The 15,081-nt window shown below is 38.9% G+C and overlaps 1 pseudogene; it reads left to right on the forward strand.

Annotated features, from left to right (window-relative positions):
• Window positions 1-2,936: 2,936 nt before the first annotated feature.
• Window positions 2,937-4,744, forward strand: LOC116888040 (annotated as a pseudogene).
• The last annotated feature ends 10,337 nt before the right edge of the window (window positions 4,745-15,081 follow it).

A 15,081-nucleotide genomic window follows, 5' to 3' on the forward strand; every position in this document is an offset into this window, starting at 1 on the left:
TCAGTGAATCTTCATGAAAGACTAAGAGTTTTCCTTTTCATCTATTCTAATTTCTATCACTGTGATAACAGGCTCTGACCAAAAGCAACTTGGGGAAATATTAACTTATACTTTCAGGTCACAGTCCATCCTGGAGGGAACTCAAAGCAAGAAACTTGAGGAAAAAAACATAGATGAACACTGCTTAATGGTTCACTCACAGGCTCGGGATTAGCTTGTGTGATTGCTTTTCTTTTCTTTCTTTTATTTTCTATTTTTGGTTGATACAGGGTTTTTCTATGCATCCCTGGCTGTTATGTTGTCACAGAGCACACTCTGTAGATCAGGCTGGCCTTGAACTCAAAGATATGCCTCCTTCTGCCTCCCATGTGCTGGAATTAAAGGCTTTAGCTTGCTTTCTTATAGAGCCTTAGGTCACCTAAGAATGATGCTGCCCACAGCAGGCTGGCTCCTCCTGCATCAATTAATAAGCAAGGCAGTCTTCCACAAACATTCCCACAGGCCCATCTGATCTAGGCAATTTCTCAATTGAAATTCTTCTTTCAATCTACTGTAAACAATGTCATGTTCACAACACTAAAACATTACTGTTTGTTTTTTGTAGTAATTCAATTTTTAAACAGGAGTAAAATTACATTTTAAATGCAAAAGAGATGGCTGGTAATAAGAACAAAAACAGTAAGTGTAAATGATAGGTAGAGAAAAATTTATAAGGGTAGATGTAGGGAAGGCAATAGAACACATGATATATGAAAGTAGAATGGGAAATATTGGAGACAGAAGGGAACACCAGGGATGGAGAAGGGAGTAGGGAGATAGGGAGTTGGGGAGAGGCAACCAAACACAATCATTAAGAATATTCCATATGTAAACTTGTTATTTTGTAAGCTAATTAAAATAAATATATAGATAAATACATAAATAAGTAAAATTTATGAGACAAAATAATAACCTGTTTTCTTTTCCACTATACATGGTAATGTTATAGTTTATTTGAAATACTGCATAATGGTTCTGACAAATGCTGATATAATGTGCTGGGTTTTTTTTATTAAAACACTTAACTTTCTAAAAATTAAAAAAGGAATAAATGCCTAAAGAAATGGGGCTGTCCTTCATGAATTTGATGAGCGATAAGTAGAGAAAGGAGGGAAAGGCTAAGATCCAAGTCCATTTCAAACTGTTGTTTTCTTACCTCTTCCAGAGATGCTGTCCATATAAGGATGAAGAACAAAGTGGCTGGGAGTCCATAGGCCCCTCAGTGTGCAGACATGGTGCCTGGTTAGCCATGCTTATTTTTATGTGAGACTGTTGTCACATTACATTCTGCACTGTAATACTCTGGGTTAATTTGACAATTTTCATTTTCATGCACATTAATTGTAATTGCACTTTAACTTTTAATCCTTTTCTGAGGACTACAGGTGGAAAGCATTATCATTAACTGTTTACCAAGTAAACAAACATTTAGAATAGCTTTATTAACATAAAATGAAAGAAAAAAGACATCTGCTAAGGAAAAATATGTTTTGAGCAGTTCTGACAGGATTAAGTCTCTTTTTCTTCCAATTCAACTTGTAAATTCTTAATCTCCATTTAAATGCTGAGATATGACTCCTGAGAGAGTGCATGCTTGTTTCAATAAGGTATATAGCATACAGGTTGAGAACAAAAAGGATAGCTGTGTCTTCATGACTATTCAAATCCTGGCACTATGATTTTGGGACAAAATCCATGAGTTCCAACCTCCATTTCCTTATACAAACCTGAAACCAAAAAGAGACCAAAAGGATCTTTTAGAAAAGTTAATCAAGGTAATTAATACATAAAGGATTTACTCCAGTACCTGGAACATGATAAATAATGTATGAATGTGAATAATCAATTCGATTTCAAAGGCCTAGAACTATATTAAGATCATGTGAAGGATAATCTCCCCTCCTATAATACAGTTGAGTAAAAGAACATGCAAGTTCCAAGATACAGTTATTGAAATCCTATATTGTTCATGAGCCAATATACATCCAGTTTCACTATCAAAGTAAAAGGGGCGCGTCAAGGCACAAAGCTTTAGTTGCCAATAGTCCATCCAATATGGGAACATTTCTAAAAAGTAACGGTAGGTCCTAGAAGAAAAAGAATGGGTCTTTAATAAGGCTGAACAGTCCCAGACCACCATTTATTATTTTCATAACATATATTCTCAAAACAAAATGCTAGGTACATTTTTAGAACTTTACAAAATTAGTACTGGTACTCCTTGTTTTGTTGATTTTGAACAAGCTAGGAAGATAGCCAGTCAGTTTCTGCTACAATGGAGGGAAAACCTGCCTTCCACAGATGTTCCCTGGAAAAACAATGCATCGATCAAATGCCTTACAAAGAGAAGACAACTGTATCCATTGGTGCTAGAGCTGAGAGTGGAAGAGAAATTGATAATAGCTGCACCAACTGATAATCAATCTCAGGATTATTTTTTAGCCATTATTAATAGCAAAAATGAAAACAAGTAAAAAAAATGTTGAAAGCATATAATGTTGGGTTCTCAAAAGTGCAGCCAGGAGTTACTCTTCACCACCCAGCTGCCATATGTGAGACATAGTCCTTGCCCACCCTGTTCTGTACTTCTTTAGTTATTTTCCTTGAAGATGCCTGAGAAGTACACCATGAAGGAGAAGAGGTACAGACCTTTGACTTTTATGTAGAAATAAACCTTTCAGACTGAAACATTTCAGCTCATATGCCTCATCACCAGTACTTTCTATTCAGACAAGGGAAATTTCCTTCAGGTGTCTCTAATGCTTCTATTGCCTTGAACAAGATTGACTAGGACATCCTAAAACTCCCTTTTGAGTTGGGCATGGCAGAGATCTGAAAATTGACATTAGCTCCAGCCCTCAGTAACATATGCTGACTTTGGTGGACCAGACATTGGCATGACCAAGGCTGGCCTCATAAATAACTTGAATACATTGCCAGGCACGTACAAAAAAGTATTCACGGAGAATCTCCAGGCCAGTGAAAACATCTCCATGATTGGTGTTGGATTCTCTTCTGCCTGTCTGGTGGCAAAGAAAGTAATTGTGTTTAAAAAACATGACGAGAAGTATTCTTGAAGTCTTCTGCTGGCAGATTCTTCCCTACATGTGCAGATCACTGTGAGCCTATTAGTGAGGGCACAAAAATGGTCCTTCACTTCAAATAATACCATGCAGAGTATGTAAAGGGTAAGAGAGTCAAGGGAGTAGTGAAGAAATATGCACAGCTTATAGGCTATCCTGTAATTCAGAGAACTAGAGAAAGAGATCAGTGTTGATGAGGCAAAAGGAAGATAGGTAGGAAAGAGGAGGCAGATAAGGATTAGGAGAAGGCTAAGGCTGAAAATGTGGGAACTGATAAATGGATGATGAAAAAGAAAAAAATAAGGAAAATGAAAAAAAAGGATTAAGGAGTGATATAGTAATCAAGAATAATTTGATAAAACTAAGAATATTTGGGCCAGGAACTCTGATGACCTCATCAGAAATGAATATGGTGAATTCTTTAAGAGCCTCACCAATAAATGGGAACACCACTCGGAAGTCATGTACTTCTCTGTAATAGGTTGGTTGAGATTCAGAACATTGACCTTCATGCCCCAGCCAGGTCCCTCTAACCTCTTTAAGTACAACGAGGAAAGCAACATTATACTTTATGTCCATTTTGTGTTCACCAATGACCTGATACCTGAGTACCTCAACTGTATCTGTGGTTTGATTGACTAGACCTACCCCTAAGAATCCTGAAAAAGGCAAAATCTTGAAGTTCTCCACAAAAACATGTTAAAGAAATACCTTGAGCTTGTCTCTCACCTTGCAGAAGACAAAGAGAACTATAAGGAATTCTATGACATGTTCTACAAGAATCTAAAGCTTGGAATCCTTGAAGATTCCTCTACCCTGTGATGCCTCCTGAGCATCACCATTGTCCTTCTCAATCTAGAGATGAGATGACATCCATGCCGAAGTATGTGTCTCACATAAAAGAGACACAGAATGCCATCTACTACATCATTGGCCAGAGCAAAAAGCAGGTGGCAAACTCTGCCTTTGTGGAGCACGTGAAGAAGTAGAGGTTTGAAATGGTGTATATGACTGAGCCTATGGACTGCAACTAAGTACAGCAGCTTAAAGAATTTGGTCTCACTAAGGAGAGCTGGGAGCTAACAGAGAATAAGGAGGAAAAGAAAATAAATGGAAGAGAATAAGCAAGTTTGAGAATCTCTGTAGGCCTGTGAAGGAGATCTTGGATAAAAAGATAGAGGTGACACTCTCTAAATGTCATGTCTTCAGCCTGCTGTATTTTGAGAAGCACTAGTGGCTGTACATTCAACATGGAATGAATCATAAAGTTCCAGATATTTTGAAACAACTCTACAATGCTACAACTCTACATGCTGGCCAAAAAGCTCCTAGATATCAACCCCAACCATCTCATTATGGAGACCCTGCATCAGAAGGTGGAGGAGAACAAAAATGACAAAGGTGTCAAGAAACTGGAGGTGCTCTACTGTTCGATACTGCTCTTCTCTACTTTGCTTGAGGGTCTTCAGGCTCACTCTAATTTCATCTCTTACCCTATCCAACTAGGCCTGGGCACTGATGAAGACATGGTGACAGAAGAGGAGCCCAGCACTGCTGTTCTTAATGGCATTCTTCTACTTGAGAGTAACTAGGATGCATATTGCATGGATAAAGATGATTAGAGATCCTCCTGGAAGCTCAATCCCTCTATAATTTTCTCAATCCACCCCAGAAACCTTCACTGGCCCTGGCCACGTGTTCTCTGCCTTTTCATTTTCTTATATCCTGTCCTTGAGGTATTATGGCAGGAATATCCCCTCCTTCACCCATAGCAGGTTTGAGTGTTATGTAGGGGATTTTTGCTTTGTTCTGAAATTTAAATTATGCAAAATAAAAGAGGCATAGGTTTTTGATGTACAGTTAGTATTACTTGGGGATAGACTTTTATTAAAATGTAACTTTGGTGGGTTTGCTACGTTCACATATCTTCATTTCTATCAAGCCTCTTGTGTTATTTTCTGAAACCTAATGGACAAGTTTGAAGCTTTAAAAGTGAACTTTATTATAAAACAATCTTCAGCTAGCAGAGAATTTCCAGTCCCTGGATAACTATGAAGAATTGTGTGGCTGGAAAGCAGAGCAGTGAATAAGCATGAGTCTGAATCAGGCAAACATTTGTGAAAAATACTACTACACTAACTACATCTAAACATATATAGTCCCCTAAAGTTCCATTAAAGCACCAAAAAGGCACAATGAGAAAAGAATTCTGTCTTCAATAAGCAATGCTAAGAAAACTGTATTCCACTTGCCAAAGCATAGAAATGGATACAAAGCTTACATCAAAGTGAACTCAAAATGGATAAAAGATGCACATGTAAAATATGAGAATAGAGAGTGCCTAGAATTGCTTCTCGGCCTTTTGGCTAAGATCAAGTGTAGAGTGCCTAGAAGAGAACATGGGAAAATTGAAAGACCCTTAACATTGGTCCGGACTATGCTATTTAATTATCACAAAAAGTATAGGCAATAATACAATAAGAAGTATATAGAACTGCATCAAACAAATATTGTTAATAGCAAATAAGAAATTGATAAAAATGACAACCTATTTATCAAACTATAGATCAGAACAATGTTTATAAACTCTATATCTAATAAGATATTTATTTTCAAAAATCAGAAAGTAAAAAAAGAAGCCCAATTCAAAAACATGCCAAATACCTAGTTATTTCTCCAGAAAAAGAAATGACCAACAACAAAGAGTTCAACATCACTAATCATGAAGGAAATGCAAATCAAAACCACAGTAAGATGTTACCTCACTTCAGCAAGAATGATTCTTATTAAAAAGACAAAAGACTTAAATACTAGAAGAAAAGGACATTATTACACACTGTTGGTAGGAATTTAATTTCGTTCAGATATCCTGGAAAATAGTATCAAGTCCTCAAATTTTAAAAATAGATCTATTACATAATCCCGCAACCCTACTATTATATATATATATATATATATATATATAGAGAGAGAGAGAGAGAGATAGCCAAAGATATCTTATCCTCATATGTACTGTGTTATTCACAGAAACTAAGAAATGCAAACAACCAAATTTCATCATTTGACAAATGCTAAAAATTATGGAAGAGATATAGAGATTATCTAGGCTTACAAAAGAGATATAGAGATCCTATCATTTATCCCAACATGAATGAACCCAACGAACCTTATTCTACATGACATACAAGACACAGAATAAAAAAAATAAGACAAGGTAAAAACCCCTCATTTCTTTAGGGAAACTATGCTCATTTCACAGTAGTTGACTGAATTTACATCCCTACCAAAAGCACATAATAATTCATCCTGACTGCCATAGCTTCACTAGCATTTGTAATCATGGAGTGGCTAACTGTCATGGAGGTGGCAGAGGGAACTTATACATTGGATAGGAGGATGAATTAATTTCCAAGATGTCTTTCCAATCTCTGAGCACCTATAAATAGCATGGCCTTGATATCTTATTCTGTCCATGTTTTAAAAGCTATTTCTAATCTCAATTCATGCACAAACCCTTGCCTAGTTACAAACTTGTTTGTTCTCCACAGTTTAAACTAATTATTTATGGCTTTAGTACAAGGTGCCAATACAACTGTGTCCAAAAACACAACACATAGAGGACATGTGTGTTCTCTCTCTCTCTCTTCTTACAGAAGAAAGCCTTCCCTAACCTTTGTCATAGTTGAATTTTTCCTAAGCTCACTACAATCCCCACCCTTTTGGCAATCCAGGATGTGGAAAAACTCAAAACATAGTTTTACCCATACCAAACGTTGATTTTGCATATACTTGACTTGGCTTCTTATTCTAGGGATCAGAGAGCAAAGTGAACTCTGTGCCTTGTGCATGTTGCATGGATATGAAGTAAAACCACACAGGGAACACTATGTACCAAGACTTATGATCTCTCAAATCTTCTCGCAAACAGTCTCTCAAGTCCTCATAGCATTTATGGGCCAGAGAGGTGGCTCAGGCAGGTGAAGACAGATAGAACATAAGTTTGGAGACCTTGTGAGCTGAATTATTCCTTGGAATTCACATGTACATAAGAATACAACAGACTCTGCAGAATTGTTCTCTGATCCACACACTGTCTCTCTGTCTCTGTCTCTGTCTCTCTCTCTCTCTCACACACACATACACACTCACACATGTATTCACCCACATAACTATTAATTAAACAATAATAAGACATCTTAAATTCAACATTCATGGAACCCTTAATGTGTGTTGTGTACTTTGAGATTTCACATTCCTCCTCTGGCCTCATGGAAAACATGTGTTGCCCCAGTACCTATAGAAAATTGTTGTCTCAGTATAGACCACCCAAAGGGGAAAGCATGTCTACATAATGAAAGATAGAAATGGATCCGGTGAAACAATCACCACTAACAGCAGAAAGTTTCTGGGTGGCCTCCAATTCACAAAAGGGAACATCTAACACAAATGTTTTCAAGTAACAAACTAGGTACATGGATCTATCCAGTGGTCTGCAATTGTTCTTCCTGAAATGGAACAGTAGTTCACAATACTTTAACATACACTACTCATTCTCTGATGCTGAGTCCAGAAGATGCTCCTTAACTGAAAAGTCCCAAGGAAAACCAGAGACTTTCCCTTTTGCCACCTTGTGTCCCCTACCTTGGGGGTGGAGGTGTCCATCATATCTAGGGACAAAGTGAAATGTCCGCAGAGTGGGTGAGTTTCACACATGTGTGTTCCTAAGATGACAAGGACAGGAATTGCACTTACAGGATTTCACAGCAAATTCAAGAGGATGGTGAAAATGTGAAGAATTTTAACAAGAAGTATTAACAATGTCAAAAGTAGCATGTTTCTACAAAATTCTCTAAAATTAAGCCACACTCATCTCACCGAGAAATTTGGTCATAACTTAATGGAACAGATTTTAATTTCATACTCTCTATGCAGCTCTCATTTACGCTTTAACAGTTTTAGTGAAGAGTTCACATTGCATGCCTTTACCAAGAAGGTTCATATTTCCCAGATGAGTTTCAAGAACTTTTTATCTCCCCATACTGCCAGTAGCCTACTTTCCCAATTGTAGCATCAATTCCTACCCCTTCGCATATTGGTCTACTGGCCATGTTCCCAAAGTACTCAGTATTTTCCTAGCTCTACAATTTCCCTCAGTCAGTTCTCCTAACTAAAATCCCTCATACCTTTGTTGCTACCTCTCCTGTAGTTTTGCTTTTTCTTTTTTTTTTTAGTTTTAATTCTTCCATGAATCCCTTCTCCAATCCCTTCCTTCAAATCCTTATAGCAATCTATCAGTACTAGCAAAGAACCAAAGCCTACCTGAGTATTGACAAGAGAAAGATAAAAGTTTTAAAGACTAGAATTGAGATTAATTAATAAAACATAATATTCAACAGATACCTCAAAAGTCTTACTTTGGGCCACACAGTCAAAGTAGCACAATGCAGAAAAAGTCAAATGAGCTGATGACCAAAGGATAATTCAAATATAGATGTGTTGCCTTTTGCCTAAGCAGATAAGTAGATGGTGGGAACATTTTGGATGAGAGAACTGGAGGAAGTGTAAGTTGGACTAGAGTAACGGGGACTTGATAGTTCAGTTTTGGCCAAGTACCTCTGGGAAAAGCTGTGCAATCCTCCAATGAAAATGTCAAGCAGGCGATTTGATATACAACGCATGGACTCAGAAGCCAGAAATGAGAGGAAGAGAGTGAAAGTCAACAACCAGGAAGTTGAAAGCAAGTGAAAGAGAGCCAGCTTGAAAGCAATTCTATAAATATTGAGCATCTCAAAAGGTCTTCCTTTCTATATTGGTGACAGGCTTTGCAGAGTCAAGAAGTACATCTTAAAAGAGCCAAACCATCTTATGAAAATTTTCTTTTTTTCACATTTCCTTAATAATTATATGAACGTGTGTGATATTTCTTAGTAGACTGGTAATGGTAAGGAATTTGAATAAATAGCTCTCCTTTGAATTCTGAGTCAGTTGCCTAATAAACACTCATACCAGTATTTCTTAATTGACCACTGTTAAAATCTAGGATCAGAGATATAGCTTAGGTAAGTTCCTTAATTTTTATGCCAACATCTTGACAGAATCACCAGTCACAAGTGGTACTAGAAGCTAGCAGGATGCCCCCATGTGGATATTTACGCCTTCCAAGAAAACTCAGGCATGCAGGAACAGACCAGAAGGTATGTTTTTCCTGCAAAGAAGCCAACTAGATTTCATATGGACGCTAGAAGGCATAGCTGAGCATCACCTGCTGCTTTGAGAGCTCCCAGGTACTAAACCACCAACCAACAAGTACACATGCAGGGACCCATGACTCCAGCCACATATGTAGCAGAGGATTGTACAATGCCACATTGTAGCTGGCATTGTCCAGCATCAATAGGATGAAAAAACCCTTGGTCCTGTGAAGGCTCATTTCTCCAATGTGAGGTAATGCCAGAGCATTGAGGTGGAAGTGGGTGGGTGGGAGTGGGAGCATCTTCATAGAGGCAGAGGGAGGGGGAGAGGGTATAGAAGAGGGGGAAAGAGGATATTTGAAATGTAAAATATCCAAGAAAAATAAAATTAAAAAGTCTACAATTGCTATACTTTGGACTTTGAATGAGTGTGCTTATTAAGTATATAGCAGACAAAATTAAAAACGTAAATAGCAAATGGCAGGCAGACATAAGTAGCAGATGAATGGAAACACACTATCACATCAGCAACTTCCAACGTTTAGCAAAGATCACTCAGGTAGCCTGAATGAGAGAACAAACAAAGGAAACATCATCAAATTGGGAGCATGCAAACATCCAGCAGGAGTTGACAAGAGAAGTTGGGACAGTCATCTGAGTTAGCAATGACTTTCTTCATGAATGAGCTTCTTCCTTTCTGCTCTTACTCCGGTTTATTCTATGGAATAAACAATTGTAGCCCCTATGAAATATGATTTTTTTATTTAACTCCTTTCAAGGGTACAATGTTTTTAATATTCTGCTGTTTCCTCTTTCCCTCTCTCCCCATTGTAGAACCAGGGATCCAGTCTAATGCCCAATAGGAGGGTAAGGAAGGCCTCCTTACCCACAGACCCTATTTTCAGCAAACACAAATAGCACATGACATTATAATGGTATTTGTATTGTATCTACTCAAGAATGGAGAATATGTGAACCTCCTTAGAAGACCTGAAGTTCCTGATTTAAAGAAGCTTAGTACCTTCCTGCATCTCCAATGCATGCTGTGTAGTGCTATGCTACAGCAGATGGTGGATAAATACTTAACTGAATAAGGAAATGGCACCAGGACCAATGTGTTAAATGTGTTATGAACCTTCATCATTCAATCCTTAGCCTAAAAATTCGTATCCTTTGGAAAGCTTTTTCTTATTAACCCTGCTTTATACTATGATCAGCTCTTATATTTAGAGAAACCAGTGCAACAACATCTGAGTGAAATGTCACCCAGAACATTGCACCCTGGGCTTCCTCAGCTTTTTCCTATTCGAGTTGTCCCATGTTAATTTGCACTCGTGCTATTTTGCAGAGGATATTGTAAGGCATTTCAACTCAAATACTCCTTTAATAAAGTACATAGCAAGGTACTCATACCAAGTCTTTTAGCCTTCCTTCTCATCTTGCATGCTTAAAACCAATAGATGCACAGTAGATTAGAGGCAGTATAACTGGGATGGCTAATTTCTGAGGTTGGTAAGAGTTATATGAGGTGTGGAGTAGAAACCCTGGCCAAGGCTTCAGCTTGAATATTAGATGCATTTCTCAATGGACTCCTGTGCTAGGCTCTCAGAACTTAGACTACTGCTATTTTCTATCTATCACACAAAGGAAGGCATAAAGAATTAGAGGTTTTTAAGAGATTGCGCTTCATCCCACACTTTTGAACTGCAGGAACACTCCTGGGTGACAGAATTGTGAAGGGATTGACAAACACTAGCCCTGAAATAAAAGATGACAACTTGGATATTTCTCTGCATGCACTTGGTCTTCCCCTAATGCCTCTGTAAATAAAGAAGCAATCTCAAGTCCTACAAATTGATACTGAATTTGATAGGGCACTAAAATGCAGATAGGTAAACAATCTAGAAGTAACTCTTCACTTTAATTAAATTCATAGAAATAAGGAAATAATCTGGCAGTTATTAAGTGAAATGCCAGTTCTGAAACTATGGACTTTTTGATTCATAATTCCCTCTTCCTTCCTATTTCCATCCACATCCACTGAAGAATAATTTGGCACATACCAGGGACAACTAAAAATGAACTGAATAAGGAAGGCAGACTGTCAACACAAGTTTGAGGTGAGACTATTAACCTAGATCAAAAGTTTTGTCTTAGCCTATCTATACATCACAGTACTAGTATGTGGTATGCATGTGTGTTAAATGGGAAAAGGACATAATGATCAAGGCAAAATCACTTCTATATGATTAAAGGTAACTCTTTTTTGTGGATGCAGCAGACTTTTTTGATGGTATTCAAGAGAGTAGGGAGGGCTCCCAAGGCCCCTCCTGTTATTATGGCGGTCTGTGACAGAAATTGTGAGGGAGATGGTCAGTCTTGGGAGCCAAGTTGGGATGGGGACTCCTCAGTAACTGAGGGCCTCTCTTTTACTCTCAATATCCTTGCTAGGGTGAAGTGGGTGGTCTAAAGTTTTACTCTTTGGAGGCCATAGAGGCCATGAGATCCACCACCCTGTTGCTGTAACCGTATTCATTGTCATAGCAGGAAATGAGCTTTACAAAGTTGTCATTGAGAGCAATGCCAGCCCCAGCATCAAAGATGGAAGAGTGGGAGTTGCTGTTGAAGTCGGAGACAACCTGGTCCTCAGTGTAGCCCAGGATGCCCTTTAGTGGGCTCTCAGATGTCTACTTCACCACCTTCATGATGTCATCATACTTGGCAGGTTTCTCCAGGCAGCATGTCAGATCCACAACAGATACATTGTGGGTAGGAGCATGGCCCCTTCCTCCATTCCTCACTCTCACCTCTCCTCTGACCATGTGCTTCTCCCTTTGTCCTCAGAGAAGTAGAGGCCTCCCGGTGGGTATCTGCCTTGGCACATCAAGTTGCAACTGAATGCCAAAAAGGGGTTTTAGTACATCCTTTCTTAAACACATGCCTCTGATTTTTATTCCTGTCTCTTTCTCCTCTGCAGTAGGGTGACTACTTACAAGAGTTCTCAACTGATTTGCTCTCAATCACAAAATTTGTAGTATTGATACATATTTTCAAGTTTTAAAACATTTTTCATATAATATATTATGATATATCTTAACTATTTTACTTCCATGTAAATCCTGAATCACCATATAATTATTTACCATGACACTGAATTAAACAATGCATCATACTTTGACATGCAGCATGTAGTATGATTTTTTTATTAAATTTATTTATTTTTATTCTTTATTTTTTTAAGTCCAGACTTTATCCACCTACTGGTCTGTCCCCCAAATGCTTCCCCTCCCATACCTCTTTCCTCTTGTCTCCAAGAAGATGTTCCCACCCCCCTATCCCCACCCCACCAGGTCTCCACACTCCTTGGGGCCTCAAGTCTCTAGAGAGTTAGGTGCATCTTCTCTCTCTGAGGCCAGACCTGGAGTCCTCTACTGTGTATGTGTTGGGGTCTATTAGCAGCTGGTGTATGCTGCCTGGTTGGTGTCCCAGTGTCTGAGAGATCTCAGGGATCCAGATTAGTTAAGACTGCCGGTCTTTCTATGGGGTCACCTTCCTCCTCAGCTTCTTCCAACCTTTCCCTAATTCAACCACAAGGGTCCCCAGCTTCTGTTCTTTGGTTGGGTGCACATATCTGCATCTGACTCTTTCAGTTGCTTGTTGGGCCTCTCAGAAGGCAGCCATGACAGCCTCCCGTCTGCAAGCACACCACAGCATCAATAACAGTGTCAGGGCCCTGGGACTCCCTTTGAGCTGTATCCCAATTGTGACCTTTCACTGGACCTCTTTTCTCTCAGACTCATCTCAATTTTTGTCCCTGCAGTTTCTTCAGACAGGAGCCATTCTGGATCAGAGCTTTTGACTGTAGGATGGCAGACGAGGGAGTCCTCTACTGTGTATGTGTCGGGGCCTCCCCTTGATGCTCTGATTTCTACTGGAGGTGGACTTACAAGTTCCCTCTCTCCACTGTAGGATATTTCATCTATGGTTCCTCTGTTTGAGTCCTGAGAGCCTCTCACCTCCCAGGTCTCCTGTATATTGTAGAGGGTTCCTCTACCTCCGACCCCTCAAGGCTGCTTTTTTCCATTCTTTCTGCTTGGCTTCAGTACTTTAGTCCTGGACCCCACCCCCCAAAATGATTATAGCACATTGATGAAATTATTTTTTTTCCAAATTCACAGAGCTTATTCTATACTTGAGTATTCTATCTTTTGCTGTATGGACTATTTAAAAGATTGGACACTATAGGAAAAATTAAGTCATCTTTACTGCTCTTTAAATATACTGGGATTGTTTCACACTATGCCTTTTTTAATTTGTGGTACTGGAGATGGAAATCAGTACCTTGCACCTGTTAATCTCTTCATACGATATTGTGAAATGCATTACTTTTTTTGCCTGGGACATTTTCCTACCAGTCAAGACATCACCACTGTCATCTAGCAAAATTCTGACTTCTGGGCCACAAATCATGTTTAATACCGAGCACTGAAATAAAATGATGCCTTCTCTTAAGCTAATAGTCTTCAACTGAGAAATGTGTTATCATGACACTCGAAACAAGCCCTGTTGGTTCCTACTCACCAATTTTCTACACTTACTAACTACAAATCCATGGACACAAAGATGTCCCTGGTTAACTCAGTAAGTTACAAAACAAAATTGAAAGACATGAGTGTGGGGATAAAGTAGGGTAAGAGGGCTGGGGGTTTCAAAGAGGGCTGGGATGTCATTAATCTGAATGTATTGCATATATGAATGAAATTGTCAAAGAATAAATTTCATAAAAAATAATTAATAAAGAAACCTTGACTGAAGGAGCAGTACAATCTTATCCAGCAATATGTTGTAACTTAATTAAGTCAAATGTTCCATTTTCCTTTGCTCTACAGTCTATATTTCACCCTGCTTCATAGACAGGAGTGACCATATTTGATCAGTGAGACTAAAGGATTATGAAGAGCCTTGGATTTTATCTTACTAACAAACTAATAAGTTAGTTATTTCATGTTATGAATCATAGCAGAAGACATAAATCTTTGGACAGAAAGGACAGTATTGCACATAACAGCAATAACCAAATTATCAATGATTTCTATTTTTTCATCTTTATTAACTTGGGTGTTTCTTATTTGCATTTCGATTATTATTCCCTTTCCTGGTTTCTGGGCCCATTACCACGATCCCCCACAACAATCACATTCACTGTGGGTTCAGTCTTGGCAGGACCAAGGGCTTCCCCTTCCACTGGTGCTCTTACTAGGCTATTCATTGCTACTTATGAGGTTGGAGCCCAGGGTCAGTCCCTATATAGTCTTTGGGTAGTGGCTTATTCCTGGAAGCTCTGGTTGCTTGGCATTGTTGTTCATATGGGGTCTCAAGCCCCTTCAAGCTCTTCCAGTTCTTTCTCTGATTCCTTCAACGGGGGTCCTATTCTCAGTTCAGTGGTTTGCTGGTGGCATTCGCCTATGTATTTGCTGTATTCTGGCTGTGTCTCTCAGGAGAGATCTACATCTGGTTCCTGTCAGCCTGCACTTCTTTGCTTCATCCATCTTATCTAGTTTGGTGGCTGTATATGTATGGGCCACATGTGGGGCAGGCTCTGAATGGGGGTTCCTTCAGTCTCTGTTCTAAATTTGCCTCCCTAATCCCTCCGAAGGGTATTCTTGTTCCCCTTTTAAAGAAGGAGTAAAACATCTGCACTTTAGTCATCCTTCTTGAGTTTCATATGTTCTGTGGATCTGGGGTAATTCGAGCATTTGGGCTAATAG

This window comes from Rattus rattus, chromosome X (genome assembly GCF_011064425.1).
Source record: "Rattus rattus isolate New Zealand chromosome X, Rrattus_CSIRO_v1, whole genome shotgun sequence".
NCBI classification, from domain to species: domain Eukaryota; kingdom Metazoa; phylum Chordata; class Mammalia; order Rodentia; family Muridae; genus Rattus; species Rattus rattus.